This window comes from Eschscholzia californica, unplaced genomic scaffold (assembly GCF_041429995.1).
Source record: "Eschscholzia californica isolate CP2 unplaced genomic scaffold, dmEscCali1.0.p SCAF_1, whole genome shotgun sequence".
NCBI classification, from domain to species: domain Eukaryota; kingdom Viridiplantae; phylum Streptophyta; class Magnoliopsida; order Ranunculales; family Papaveraceae; genus Eschscholzia; species Eschscholzia californica.
Window position 1 is genome coordinate 67,578,439 of NW_028238198.1, and position 15,881 is coordinate 67,594,319.

Consider the following 15,881-nt stretch of genomic DNA (forward strand, 5'->3'; position numbering starts at 1 on the left):
AGCTTTAATATAATCATTGAGGGGCTTCTTCCCGCATACACCTGAAAATGGGGTAATTTCTAGAAAGGTCAAAATAATATTGAAAATGAGTAGAAAAACACAAAACATTTGAATATTATTATTCAGGTCAAAAAGTGTGCAAATACTAAAATACCCCTTTTTGTCATTTTGTGTAACTACATTCTTTTATTTTTTTTAAACTTTAAATCGATATAACTTTTGTTTGAGATGTCGAATTTCTATAAAAATTATATATTTAGAAATGATTTTTCATTAGCTTTCTAACAAGATCCACTTTCAATATTTTTTTCAAAAAAAAAAACCAGAAAAAACGGCGTTTTTTTCCTTTAAGTTTTTCTGGAAACGTGTTTGCAAAAATCTGTTATGCAAACGTGTTTGCAAAAATCTGTTATGCAAACGTGTTTGCAAAAATCTGTTATGCAAACGTGTTTGCAACAATCTGTTATGCAAACGTGTTTGCAACAATCTGTTCTGCAAACGTGTTTGTAACAATCTGTTCTGCAAACGTGTTTGCAACAATCTGTTCTCCAAACAAGTGTTTGCAAACAAGTTCTGCAAACATGTGTTTGCAACATTATGTTCTGCAAACAAGTGTTTGCAAACATGTTTTGCAAAAGTCTGTTCTGCAAACATGTGTTTTCATAATGTAAACTGCAAACTGTGTTTGCAAAATATAGATTGCAAACATGATTTGCAAGCATTGCATATGTGATTTCGGGTTGGAGATATTGCAAACTCGATTTGGCGAAGAAAATTCAAACTCCAAACTATCAAATTTTTCATTTGTATGTCATCAAACGAATAACAAACATCTAACGTTAAATTCATAAAACAACAACCGTACATCTTTCTCTCTCTCTTTGATTGATGCCACAAATCAATATCTCTCTCTCTAGGTCCAAATCCAAGCGATATTTGTCCAAGTACCCATTTAATTCATCTGTTCTAGGCAGCTTAGCTAATTTGACCAAGTTGATCTTGATTATCATGACCATAGAAAAAAGGTTCCTTGTGGAATATCATTCCAGCAAACATACAACCAAGGTTCCACAAGTCTAAAGAGTAATCAAAGTCTTGCAAATCTACAAGAAGTTCTTGGCCTTTGAAATATCTTGAAGCAACGCGTACATATTCTTTCCCTGGATGATAAAACTCTGCCAACCACCAGTCTATTAGACGAAGCTTACGTTGTATCAATCATGACATTGTGGGGCTTAACATCTCGGTGCATAATACCTTGCGAGTGACAGTATTCTAATGCCTTCAACAGTTCATAGACGTAGTATCTGGTATCACGGTCTGTAAGTTTCGGATAAAGAACTTTAAAATCAGTGTTGTTCACATGTTCAAATACTAGACTAGGGGTCTTGGATTGTTGATCTCAGACAATATCCAGCAATTTCACAATGTTTGGACCACCGCAAAGGTTCTGCAAAATTTTAATCTCTCTTTATCTGCATGACCGTAAATTATAACAAAGAATTAGCATCTCAAAGAGAGTAAATAATAGAGTAAAAATCATAAGCAAATAACATCCATATAAAATATCAGAATGCCCAAATGAATCTGTATCAGATTAATTATTCAAAATACATGAACAGGGTGGTTATGCCAGAGAGTATTGTGCACGAGCGTGAAATTAACAAATATGACTAGATACTAAAACAACAGCCAAGTCAAGGGCCTTACGCATATGTCTAACGTGAAGCATATGGCCTATTCAGTCAGTAGAACGACAAAGTGGGATGGTATTCACTGTGTCGTAAGCGATATTTATATGTAAGCAATGCATGAAAAAAAATCTTTATGGTGTACAAAATCAATATCCCTCTTTATACCTAAAGCAAAGGCAACCTAAAGCTATATTTCTCATTTTAAACCTAAATTTAGTTTCTTCTAGGGTCAATATTGCAAAACACAACGGCCAATCCGAATTGCATACATAATTGGAAGTTACTCAAATACTAAAGATAGTCATCATTTCTTTTTTTTTTTGTTAAGATGATAGTCATCATTTCTTACAATAACTCAAAAAAAAAACCTAATTTTGGGTGAGAAATCACCTTCTTCTTCTTTTCAGGCTTAAGTGTCTAAATAACACAACCTTCATTGTTGGTAGAATGAACACCTTCAAATACTTCACTGTATTTCCCCCTTCCTACCTTCCTAACCACCTCATAGTCATCTTGTTCCTAAAAAAAATATTCAAAGAGGGCAAAATAATGAATGCTAGATAATAAATCAACAAAAAGAAAAAATAAGGCAAAATTCTAAGATTTGAGATGAAATTTACCCCCATTGAACTGTATGAGATTCATAATCCTAATATTCTTTGGGACGAACAACGTTAACATCATCGTAAACCCTAGCCTTGGATGCAACTCCAGACCGTCTAATCGCTTTTCCAATTCTCTGCGCCAGATTGTCGGTTGGAGGTAGTAACTGAGATGATGAAGGACGACGAAGATTCAAATTTTTCTGCTCGCCATTTTTTAATGGAACACCACAAACAATTCTTCTCAACCCTAAAAATGGAATTACATGTTCAGATCTTCTTATATAACAAGAAACAGAAGAAGGGTATCTGTTTTTGTTGATTCGAAGATCTGATGAACGAAGAAAGAAAGGTTGATGAGAGATGAAGAATTGCAGAGGCCTTGCGGCCATGAAATGGGAAAAGAAAAAGAAGAGAAGAAGAAAAACAGGGAAAGGGTATTTTAGGAACTAAACAATTAAAAAATGACCTGAATACTAATTATCAAAATTGTTTCAAACTTAACCTATTAATATCCATAATATTGTGGTAACTTCTATTTAATAGGAAAAGATCTAATGGTGTGTTTGGATGGCGGAATCATGAATCCGCGGATTCATGAGTCCTTGGGATTCATGATTCCACGGATTCATGAATCCAAGTAATATTTTTTGGCTTGTTTGGCAACTAAGAATCCTATGATTTATTATTATTTGAGTATTTTTAAACGTCTTTAGAAAAAATATGATTTTTGAAAAAAACAATGATTTTGAAAAAAAATAATGATTTTGTAGAAGGAAATATTTTTTTTGTTGATTTTTAGTTTGAAATTTAGGTTTATTAATCCAAAATCCTAGCAAATCCTAGGGGGTAGGGTGGGATTTTGGTCCAATACAAATTTTGGAATTAGGAATCCTTAGGATTCAAGAGTCCTAGGATTCTTGGTAGCCAAACAGACCAAGGATTCATGATTCCTACCAAATTCCACTTTTGATAGGAATCCTGCAACCAAACACACCATAAGTGTTTTTAGTTATTATGATAATTTTGTAAACCTAAATAGTCATTTTTCCATCATACAAACATACCCCATGTCAAAGTGAACTAAAACTTACTCAAATAACAGAAGTTAATTAACTGAGTCGATAAAGGCATCCCCAAGCCCCACCAGGCACCTTTCTTGAAAGAAGTTTAAAACTGCATCTCGACACTCTTTTAAATAAACATTAACATGTAATACAACCATGTATTAGTGTGAGATTTCCTAGAAAACTATATTCTGCTACATTTCTGCACAATGAGATAACCTGAAAAAGAATTAGCACCCTCGCCTGGTTTGTAGGCTGCATTGAGAGAACACACAAAATTATGTTAAGGATAAGGACTTCTCTAACAAAGCAGAATAGGAAATTCTGTTTTGGAAGTCAGTTAGTAGTGGGTCAGTTAGTTAATAAGGTTGTTACCAAGTTAGTTATGAATCAGTTACTAGTTAGTTGTTTCTCTCAAAGAAACCTATATAAAAGTCATCTTTGTCTCTGAAAATCATATCAATAAAGGAATTCTATTTTCTCTCTTTCTCTCTCTCTTAATTTCAACATGGTATCTGAGCCTTGAGCTTGAAGCTCAAATCTTCATCTTCTTCTTCATTCATTTTTTTTTTCTCTGTTAATTCTTCTTTAAATTGGTTAATCTCTTCTATTTCTTAAGAATGTCTTCTGAATCTTCGAATGCATCTTCAACCACTTCAATTCTTCCACCACCTTCTACAATAAATCTCTAATAAACTCACTTCCACCAATTATATTTTCTGGAAATCTCAATTTCTCTACTTCGAACATATGATGTTTTAGGTTTTGTTGATGGTTCCATTCCTTGTCCATCTCGTCTGATACGAACTTCATCAACTTCTGAACTTACTCCTAATCCTGATTATATTGCGTGGCAAAAACATGATCAAATGATTCTAAGCTGGTTATTATCTTCTCTCACTGAAGAAACTCATAGTCAAGTTATTGATCTAAACACATCAAAAGAGGTATGGACTGAACTTGAGAGATCATGTTCATCACATTCAAAAGCTAGAATCTCAAATCTTAAGAATGATCTTCAAAATTTGAAGAAAGGAGATGATAATATTCAAGTTTATTTCAATAAAGCCAAATCAATTGCACTTCAGCTAAAACAGGCATCTAAACCTATTGATGATGATGATCTCATAGATGCAATTATCAGAGGTCTATCTTCTGATTTTGGATCTTTTCGTGATGCCTTCTCTCTAAAAACTGAACAAGTATCAGTCAACGAATTACTTGGTCTTTTGTTGATCGAAGAAAATAGGTTACAACAAGAACATCAATCCAATCTTGCAGCAGCTTCTTTGAATATAACTCAAGCAGTTTCTTCAGACAAAAGTAGAATCAATTCTTATCCAAGTTTTTCACGAGCATTCTCATCTTATAGAGGTCGAGGACGAGCTGATTACAGAGTTCATGGAAGATCAAATTTCAGAGGTCGTTCCTCTTATAATCGAATAGTACCTTCTTCGACTTTTTCTTATAATTCTGCTCCTTGTCAGATTTGTGGTAAGCCTGGTCATACAGCATTTTTTTGTTATCGTAAGAACAACATTGCCTATCAACCAAGGTCAGTTCCCTCAACTCCTGAAATTACTTCTAATTTTACTGAATTTGAAGATCAAATCCCAAATTTTTATCCAAATCAGTCTTATGCATATTGTGATTCATCCTACTGTCATGAAACTCCATATAATTTTCATCATGATCCCTCTTTGGAAATGCTTCATCCACACCCTGAATTAGCTTCAGATCAATCTGAAATGGCCAAAATGGCATGATTGAAAGAAAACATAGGCATATTGTTGAAACTGGATTAGCTCTTCTGGCTCATGCTCAACTTCCTCTTAATTTTTGGGAATTTGCTTTTGATACTGCTGTCTTTCTTATTAACAGACTTCCCTCAAGTGTTCTTTCAAATATATATCCTCTTGAGACATTATCTGGGGTGAAACCCAATTACAACTTTCTCAAAGTATTCGGTTGTGGCTGTTACCCTTGCTTAAGACCTTACAATAGGCATAAGTTTGACTTCAAGTCATCTCTACATATATTCTTGGGTTATAGCCCAAGACACAAGGGTTACAAGTGCTATAATCCTTCAACAAAGCGGATAGTCATCTCTGTGAATGTTGTTTTTGATGAAACGTTGTTTCCTTATTCTTTATTAACAACATCTCCTTCGCCTATCTCTTCACATAGTCATTCATTTTCTCTCTCTCCACCTCCTATACAAAATGCTTATCCTGTTCAGCAACCTTCTGTAATGCCATCATTATCTCCCACCTTTACCTCTCCCACTCCATCCAATGCCTCTTTACCTAATGCTAATACTTTACCCACTACTGCCCCTCTTCCTCCTCCAGTACCTATTACATCTTCTCATCCTATGGTAACTCGTACAAGAGACGGCACTCGAAAGGCAAAAGTTTTTCAGATATCTTCCTCTGATCAGCAACTAGAAATAACACCTACTACTCATCTTCAAGCTTTAAAGGATCCTAAGTGGAGAGCTGCTATGTCTAAAGAAGTAAATGCTCTACTTCAAAATAGGACCTGGTCTCTCGTTCCTGCCTCTAGAGATATGAATTTAGTTGGCTGCAAATGGGTTTTTCAAATTAAAAAGAATGCCGATGGCTCTATTGCTCGATACAAAGCCAGATTAGTAGCTAGAGGATTCAATCAAATTGAAGGATTGGACTTCGATGAAACTTTTAGTCCTGTTATTAAACCTGTCTCAATTAGAATAATCCTCTCTTTAGCTGTTTCTAAGTCATGGCCTATTCGACAACTTGACATTAAGAATGCTTTCTTAAATGGCATCCTTAAAGAGGACGTTTATATGTTGCAGCCCCCAGGCTTTGTTGATGAAGATCATCCTCACCATGTGTGTAAGCTTCATAAGTCTCTTTATGGCCTTAAGCAAGCTCCCCGAGCTTGGTTTGAAAGACTTAGCAATTTTTTATTATCCCAAGGCTTTTCATCTTCGAAAACAGATCCATCTTTGTTCTTTCACATACAAGGATCTGATGTTGTCTATATCCTCATCTATGTTGATGATATACTTATTACACGAAGTAATGCTTTATTGGTTCAGCAACTTATTGCTTCTCTTGCCTCAGAATTTGCTATAACAGACCTGGGTAATCTCAATTTCTTTCTTGGTATAGAAGTTTTGCCCACATCTACAGGAATTCTTCTTTCTCAACCGCTATATATATCTACTCTTCTTGCCAAAACCAAAATGTCAGATGCTAAATCTGTCTCTAGTCCAATGGCACCTTCAACAATACTTAAAAGGATGTTGGTGAACCTCTCTCTTCTACTGAAATTGAACTATATAGAAGTACTGTTGGGGCTCTTCAATATGTCACTATAACCAGGCCAGATATATCCTTTTCTGTTAATAAGGTTTGTCAATTCCTTCAAAAACCTACTCAAGATCACTGGAGTGCAGTTAAGAGGATTCTCAGATATCTCAAACATACAATTGACCATACTTTTCATATAAATCGATCTGATGTTCAGTTAGCTGCCTACTCTGATAACTCTAATACTCAGTTGGAAGCATTCTCTGATGTTGATTGGGCAGGTTGTCCCGATGATCGCAAGTCCACTGGTGGGTTATTAGTTTTCATGGGTTCAAATCTTATTTCCTGGTGCTCTAAGAAACAAAATATTGTGGCTCGATCTAGTACGGAAGCAGAGTACAAGGCTTTAGCTGATGCAACCTCTGAACTTGTCTAGATTCAATCCTTATTTGTTGAGTTGAATATCAAGAGCTCCTCTCCTCCCACTCTTTGGTGTGACAATTTAGGAGCCACTTATTTGACAGCTAATCCCATATTTCATTCAAGGATGAAACATGTCGAAATAGCCTATCACTTTGTTCGGGATATGGTAAAAAAGGGGCAACTTCAAGTGAAACATATTTGCACTCAAGATCAACTAGCTGATATTCTCACTAAACCTCTTTCTTCCTCTCGGTTTGCAATGCTTCGATTCAAACTCTAACATTTCTCCTATGTTGAGTTTGCGGAGGGATGTTAAGGATAAGGACTTCTCTAACAAAGCAGAATAGGAAATTCTGTTTTGGAAGTCAGTTAGTAGTGGGTCAGTTAGTTAATAAGGTTGTTACCAAGTTAGTTATGAATCAGCTACTAGTTAGTTGTTTCTCTCAAAGAAACCTATATAAAAGTCATCTTTGTATCTGAAAATCATATCAATAAAGGAATTCTATTTTCTCTCTTTCTCTCTCTCTTAATTTCAACAAATTATGAGAGAAAAAAGAGCCTCAAGTAGAAGCGAAAACCTTCATCTAAAATATATTTGGATTTCAGGAAGCTTTTCTTTCAAATGGTTGCATACAGGACTAGAGGAAAAAGATACAAGCTTCCTTTGGTAACCTTGCACAAAATTCATAGTCTCGTACTTCACCAATGGTATAGCTTGAAAGTTGAAAGTATCATGCCGTGTCCAACTTGGATCGAAGTTGATTTCTGCTAAGAATCCATAATTTGTGAGAGGGAGATTTTAAAAGGCCTCCCCGTTTTTGTTAAAAGGCCTCCCCATGGTTTCGTTGACTTAGTAAAAGACCTTTGACTTAGCTTGGTTAAAGGGCCCCCCTCTTTGAATGGGTGAAAAAAACGCCCTTTAAAGGTGTATTTCACCCACATTTTTTCTCCTCCATCTCATTTTCTCTCTCTGCCACATCATTTGACCACGCCACATCATCATCTTCTCCGGCAGGGTCGCCGGCCGGCCAAATTTCCGGCCGGCGACCTTCAAATTTTTTTTTTTAAACTCTCTCTCTCTCTCTACAGATCTAGAGAGAGCAGATCCATTGAAGGTCTGCGAACAGACCTTCAATGGATCTGCTCTCTCACTCTCTAGATCTGTAGAGAGAGAGAGAGTTTTAAAAAAAAAAAAATTATTTTTAGAGAGAGAGAGAGAAGAAAGAGAATAAAAAAATAATAATTTTGAAGGTCGCCGGCCGGAAAATTTGGCCGGCCGGCGACCCTGCCGGAGAAGATGATGATGTGGCGTGGTCAACATCACCGGTCTTGGGTTAAGTTTGACCTAACGACGTTAACTTTGCCGTTAGGTCAAATATTGATGAAGGAGGTGCTCTTTTGTAGAGGGGGCCCTATAACCAAATGGGTTATAATGAGGGGCGCTTTTAGCGGGGAGGCCTTTTAACAAAAACGGGGGGGCCTTTTAAAATTTCTCTTTGTGAGAAGAAGTCTCCTTACCTAATAAGGGGCAATAACAAGCCTTATGCAATTACAACTAAAAAATGCGAGCTATAACAATATTCCCTTATCAACCTTAACACGAGTTGGGTCATAATAACTTCTATTAAGTCTTACAACGCGTCTAGACGACCGTCCGTTGGGCCGTCTTGTCCACGTGGACAAGACGGCAACAGACTTCCACATGGCGGTCATCTTTTTGAAAACCTAATAGTAGTAACATTTAAACATATTCTAAAATTTATGTTCTCACTCTTATTCTAAATATTTTTCTCACTAAAGTATTGTCAGATTTTATTTTATTTTTTGAGAGTATTGTCAGATTTTGTTGAAATTCTACATTTGAACATGAAACTTCAGTCATGGCTGAAAATATCTTTAAAAGATGAGTCATTTAGGAAAATTTTGGAACATGGTTGAACAAATTTGACCTCTCCAAATTCATGACATGTTCAACTTGGATGGCTTTTGGAAGCATTCAATGTGTGAAAATTGGGGCAAATTAGTTTCATCATCTTAACCTATCCAAAATTAGGGTGTTGTCCTCTTCCATAACATGTCTCCAAAATTAAGTTTTCTTTTCAGTCTCTAAAATCAAACCATGTGCAGTCATCACTTGATCAATCTTTGTTCAAAACTAAGGTTTTTTTTTCCCATATCTAGATCAATCATCTCTTATTAAGTGGACTTGTAAGATCCAACAAGAAAAAGAGATTTTCCTTTTCCCCTTCTCGATTTGAAACATGGGATTTCTAGTGGAAAAGATAAAGATAACTTATGTAAAATAGGTATTTGAAATTCTTTAACATCTGATTTATTGATTGATGGAGTGTTCGGTAGCAGGATTTCTAATGAAGATTCCTACCAAAAGTAGGTAGGATTTGGTAGGAATCAAGATTCTTTGGTCTTGGTCTATTTCCGACAACCATTTTTCCCTCCAAATCCGATTTTTTTTTCCCGAAACCATATTTTTCCTTGATAACCGTTTTTTTACCCAAAACCTGTTTTTTACTGAAAAAGTGTTTTTGTTCTCGGAAAACATTTCTCCTTTCTCGTAAACCGTCTTTTATAACCGAAATTTTTTTAAAACTTTTTTGGTTACTGATGATCGTTTTTTCCGAAAAAATTTCGGTTTTCAGGAAATCTCATTTAGAAAAAAACCGAGGGAAAAAAAATTGGAAATACGGTTTTTGAAAAAAAAAATTGTGAAGAAAACGGAAGGTTCTCGAATGAAACAATATTTGGAAAAAAAAAAGTTTTGAAAAAACGAGTTTCAAAAACAGGATTTCTTCAGTATGTTTTTTAAATAAGCGTTTAAAAACACTCAAATAATAATAAATCATAGGATTCTTATTAGTTACCAAACGAACCAAAAAAATTACTTGGACTCCTGAATCCACAGATTCTTGATTCCGTCATCCAAACACACCATGAGCATGTTTCCATCGGTTTGGGATCCTTAGGTTGAAGAAGGTGGATTGTCTTCATCTAAAATCCCTAGTGTGAGAGACTAGATAGAGAGAGAAAGGAGAAGCTAATAGAAACTCAGAGAGAGAGAGAGAGAATATTAACTTTTAGTTTCGAAATGTGACATGCCTATGTATGAGAACTTCTGGAACAGCTAGCAGCTCTCTCCAGTCTCGTTGCAAAAAAATGACCTGCATATGTGGAAAATTTGTTGGCGTCTTGTTTCCACAATACTCTAAGTTTAGTAGAGCACTATCGGTAGCTAGAAAACCAACTCCATACATCCTACCAAACTGAAACCACCATAGAACCTACCATGTTCGGTCACCCTTCCCTTTACCAACAAACCCTAGCCGAAACCTTTATAAACCCTACACAGCCGACAATGAACCCTACCACGACCGACATCCCTCATATACCCACACAAACCCTAGTTGACCACACCCTATTCGGCAACCCTAGCACCATCCACCACTCAACGATACCCCACCACAGTTCAACCGACTACCCCATAAACCCTAACATAGGAAATTGAAGGAGTTGAAGGAGATGTCCTTCGACCAAGGTGACAATGCGGACAAATTGTCGGATAGGACAATTTATGTAGAAGATCATCAAGTCCGATTGATTTAGGGAGCGTAGAGTTGTAGCTAGAGACCAACTACGATCGTCGAATTACGAAGAATTTCGCGGCTATCTTCGATCGGATCCTACAACGGGTTACACATAAGAGTGACAAATTGATCTAGGATATGACTAGTGGGAGTGAGATATAATCATGGGAGTGTCCCATAAACATATCTCACAGGCCTAAAAAGGATTTAGGCAAAGATAGTACAAAAAGGCCAAAAACAGGGTTTTTGGGCCTAGACCGGTTCGGGTACTTCTAGGACTCGAATTTGGCTGAATTTTGGAGGGTTTGTTGCTGATATAATAAACATTATATCTGGAAATTTTCGTGGTGTTTTGACGCTCCCTCCTTAGGAAATTGAGAAAATATCAATAGTTGTTATTTTCGACTATTTCCCTAAATCTTATTCTAAAGGGTGTTTTAGGAAACCTAAAAGGAGGTGGATTCTTATTAGGGTTCTATATTAACACTCTTAGGGCAGAGAATAAGGTGTGGAATTTCTCTCTAAGCTTTCTTACTCTACCACATCAAGTAGAGAGGAGAAAGTGAGCTAATTCTCATTAACTATCTATCTAGTCAAGAAGAAAGGTGTTCTTCTTTCAAACCACCATTGGTGTGCTAGCTAAACAACAAGGTGGGAGATCAAGTTGATTGCTCGTGTCCCAAGTAGAGGAGCTACGCTTGAAGCTCTTGGTTTTCTCATAAGCAATTGGAAAGGTTCGAGGGAAAACTAGCGAATAAGGTATTTATCTTTCTAGTTTTACTTAGTATTATTATGGGCTTATGCATGTGATCCGGGGAATACTAGTGTAGACATTAGATGTCTTATTTCCGCTATAGACACTAGTAGAAGGGTGTAAAACCCAACAGTGACGTCAGAGCCTCTTGCAATTAGCCTATCTTATCTAAGTTTTGGACCAATTCCATGCTTTTCTAGATAGATTATTGTGTTTAAAAGTGTTTTGAACACAAAATTTTGATTAATTTTGAATTGGATTCAAGAATTTTTCAAAAGATTTCAAAATTTGTTTTTGATAGTTTTTCAAAAACCTAAAATTTTGATCTAAATTGGTTGATTAAAAGAGTTGTTTTTTGAGTTTTAGGAAACTCCCAAAAACAAAATTTGGAATTTTAAAAGTGTTCTAAAAGGAGTTGTTTTGAGTTTAGGAAACTCCCAAAAACGAAATTTGGAAAATTTTAAAAGTTTCTAAAAGTTTTGAAAAATTTTAGAAGTGTTCTAAAAGGATTTCGAAATTTAGAAAGAGTTTTAAAAATTGGAAAATAGCAAATATGATTTGCAAAAGAAAAAAAAAAGGTGGAAACTTGAAGTTTTTAGAAACTTTAAGGTTGTTGTCCTGGTCAGGCCAGGACGCGTCCAGTAGCTACCACTAGACGTGTCTTGGAGACGCGTCTAGGGTCCTAGGTGTCTCGGATTAGGTCCGAGACACCTAATGTTGGTCCGGTCCAGCACCAGACACGTCTAGGACGCGTCTGGTGCATGGACTAGCGTCCTGGCTCCGGCCAGGACGAGACCAGGCCTTGATAGGCCTCGGCCAGGACATGCCGGCCATATGGGCCGTGCCTTGTCCGGACCTTGTCCGAGCCCTTTTTGTGGGCTTGGGCCGGGACTTCTCTAGGACTTGTCCCGGGCTTTTTCCATGTTTTTCGGACCACGAAAAGGGACCATCATTCGAGTGGGAGTTTTTTGCCAAATTTTCTTCCGATTCCAACCAAATAATTCCAAAGTTAATTCGAGTCATCCGGAAGGCCAAAACGGATTTCTCTTTAAATTGATTTATGAAATCATTTAGAATCGAACCAAGTTTTTCCGAAATTGACCCGGGATTTCTCGAGCCCAAAACGGAGTTTTTCTTAAAGTTGATTTTAGAAATCATAAGAGATAAAACGAGAACGCACCATTAGTCGGATTCTTCGAATTTAGATTTAAGGTCCATAATGTGACATGGGATGTCGACAAAAGTATCTCCCGGATTAACATGCATATATAATTCTTAGCCTTGATATATTATATGATTGCATGTGATGTGAATGCGGGAAACTAGTATGGCCATAGATTTATTTCTTTATTCTTGTTTTAAGCACGGATGGGTGCATGCTTTGTAATTAATTTTAATTTCAAGTTTATACGATCTGCGAATCGTTCGAGTCTTGTAATTAGAGTTTAGGGTCTATGAGTCCATTGAAGAAACTCGAGGATGAAATCCAAAGGCGAGTGGGACAAATCAATGGAGGTTCAAAGATGGAGATCTAAGACGAACCAAAAGGCGAAACAAGAAGAAAACCAAAGGAGATCAGATCTTCTAGGTTAGGGGCCATACTAGGATTCATGTCTGCTTGATTTACTTTCTCGGGCGCATTTACTTACTTATTCACGCTTTATGTCGTGGATGTTAGACTCAATAGTTCACTATAACAAACGCCAGACTAGCGTAAAAGTCCCCAAAAGTAATCTTGAGTAATCGCCTATCCAGATTAAGACACTCGTTGCGCCCTTGTTCGAGGAAGGTGGGTCGGCCTTCGCAGAGTACCTCCTCTACCTTGGGACAATGAGGGTAGGTCTATAGAAGAGGCCTACACGTCTAAATGGTTCTACTCAACGAGATCAGCAAGAGAGTCTTGGATACTCGAGGCAAAAGGATAGATTAGTCATTCATTAATGAAATCTATCAACCAAGAGTCATAAGGTATGATCAGTGAAGTAGTTCACTCACCCGGAACGACGGAGTCAAAGGGTAGGGCCTTCGTCCGCTTTACTCCGAAGAACTAGGATCTTGGAATCACTTATTCAATCGGGGACGATTTTATTAAATAATGTGGGAAAACTAATGTTTTTCAAAACTAAAGTTTTTCAAAAACGATAACGAGTTTGAAAACTTTGCCATTTCTTTATATAGAATTAAGATGACACATGAAAACGGTTTCAACATTGAATCACACCTAAAGGAGGTGTTGATCAACTTCCTAGAATGGAAGAATAAATCGAGTATGGTTCTCAGATTTAAAAGGAAAGCGTACTAGAATACCCAATCCCAATGTTGACTCATACCGAAGAAGGTCAAAAGCTATTTGCAAGCAATCGTATAACATTCTCTTTGGAGGAGTAATGAATGCTAGCATTACCATTAAGACAAACTAAGGAAGAAATTCCTACAGAAGTCATAAATGGGGAGGTGCGAGACTTCCAAGGCAATCTGAAAGTCATCCTAAGGGAAGACAACAGAATTCATCTATCACCCAATTCAATATCGATTGAACCTAGATAGAAAAGACCTTAGATGAGTCACTCAGATTGTTATGAACAACTGAGCAAAACACACGGGAACATCGAATCTAAGAAACAGTTCTTGAGATTCGATGAAAGAGTTCTTGAGATTCAAAAGGGCAAAGGATCAGTTAAGTGAGACAAATATTTGATCAATGAAAAGCAGTTGTCGAGTACATGATCAAGAGTATTCCTCATTACTGTAAATGTTTCCAAATAACGGTTAGACCATTTAAAAAGGAAACTACCTTTAGCATCTGGAGGACAAAAGAAATGGAATTATGAATTCCGGTTCTAGTATCCTTATTAACAAAGTTAAACAAGTATCATAGAATTCCTTCATCAGGTATTTAAGACCAGATGAGCGGCTCAGTGGGAGCTGAAGGGAATTACATACTTGACTAAAAGAAGTAAAGATCCAAGAGGGAGTAGAGCAGTAATGCTAGGGATGCTGAAAGGGACAGAAGTCTACTCTTAGACACTGATCTAGTTTAGAACTTAATAATAATTTTGTTCTTCTAGAAACATCTGATGTTTTAAACCAGGGGTAAATTAACTAAAGGTTAACATTGATAATGGCTGATATCAAGAGATTCAAACTCATTAACTTCAGCATTGTCAATTGGGTCTTGAGGACTAATTGACAAAGTCACCCTTTTCAAAAGGCATGGAGACTAGTAATCTATTAGGACTCATACGGTGTTATGCAGACCTATAAGTTTACTTGCAGAAGCTAACGAGAGAAACTTCAAATACGTACTTTGACAACTTCATGAAGTATGAAAACGTACAAATCATAAAGTATAAGTCGGAATGTTTGAAAGGTTCAAACAAAGTACACAAAAGCGAATGTAATTCGCAAGAGAACTCTCAAAGTAGTTGAAACTGTCTCTAAAGGAATATCTCAAAGCTATTGAGAACATTCCAAATTGTTGTTCAAAAGCCCTTAAGGTCAAAAGAAAAATCTCAAAGATTCAGAAGATAAAGGTTATTTCTGAAGAGATAAAAGACCTGCGCAGAGACGGAAACTGACTCTAGATTTTGGCAAGAAGCCAAAAATCATCATGGAATCCATATCTCATCAAGACATGTAGCTTGATAATTTAAGTCAACGGAAGACCTAAATTAGTTTTCCGGAATTGAAAACTGAGAAGGATGGAAACATTCATGTTTCTCGAAACCAAACAAGACGAATAAGATTCCTCTAGTCCAGTTGTGTCCATTAGCATGCTTCAGAAATCCATCGACGGATTAAAAGCAAGCAAGAGTTAGAACCTTCGATTCATAGAGGCAATCATAGAAGTTTGATTCCTGAGGAATGAAGAAAATCTTGAATCACGAGTTTCAAGAAGGTAAGTGGGAGAAACAAACCTTCCGGGTCCGTATGCAGAGTACATACAAAAGATTGAGTACGACATAAGATGTTGTATAACAGTAAAGAACTGACTCAATAAAGGACCACACACATAAGGATAAAATGCCATTTTGGGCATCTAAAGGTCTACAAGCGTAGATCAAGAAAGATGATAGGATTAGAAAGACTCAGTACGCCGAAACGCTTGAGATCCGAAACTGAAAATCTAAGACTCAGGAAAAGTCTACAAGAATTTCGACCCAAAAGCTCATGACAGAGAGTGCTGCAAAACTCAGAGTCTGGAAAGACACCGATGAGCAAGCACGCATGAGAGAGACATTTATGTTCGAAAACATAAAGTCAATCATGTTGGACATGATTAGCATTTAGATATCCAAATTCGGATTGGAAATTCGAAGACACTACTTTGAATATCCTAGAAGGCTAAAGGACAAAGTAGTACAAAAGTTGAACATATCATCGTAGCAAACTTCCAGATGATGGGCCTAAAAAGTTTCCTAAATAGGTCACCACCCGCAAGTATAC

General features: G+C 36.6%; 1 pseudogene; it reads right to left on the bottom strand.

The window, feature by feature from the left end:
* Positions 1–780: 780 nt before the first annotated feature.
* Positions 781–2,688, bottom strand: LOC147568519 (casein kinase II subunit alpha-4, chloroplastic pseudogene; annotated as a pseudogene).
* Between the last annotated feature and the right edge of the window lie 13,193 nt (positions 2,689–15,881).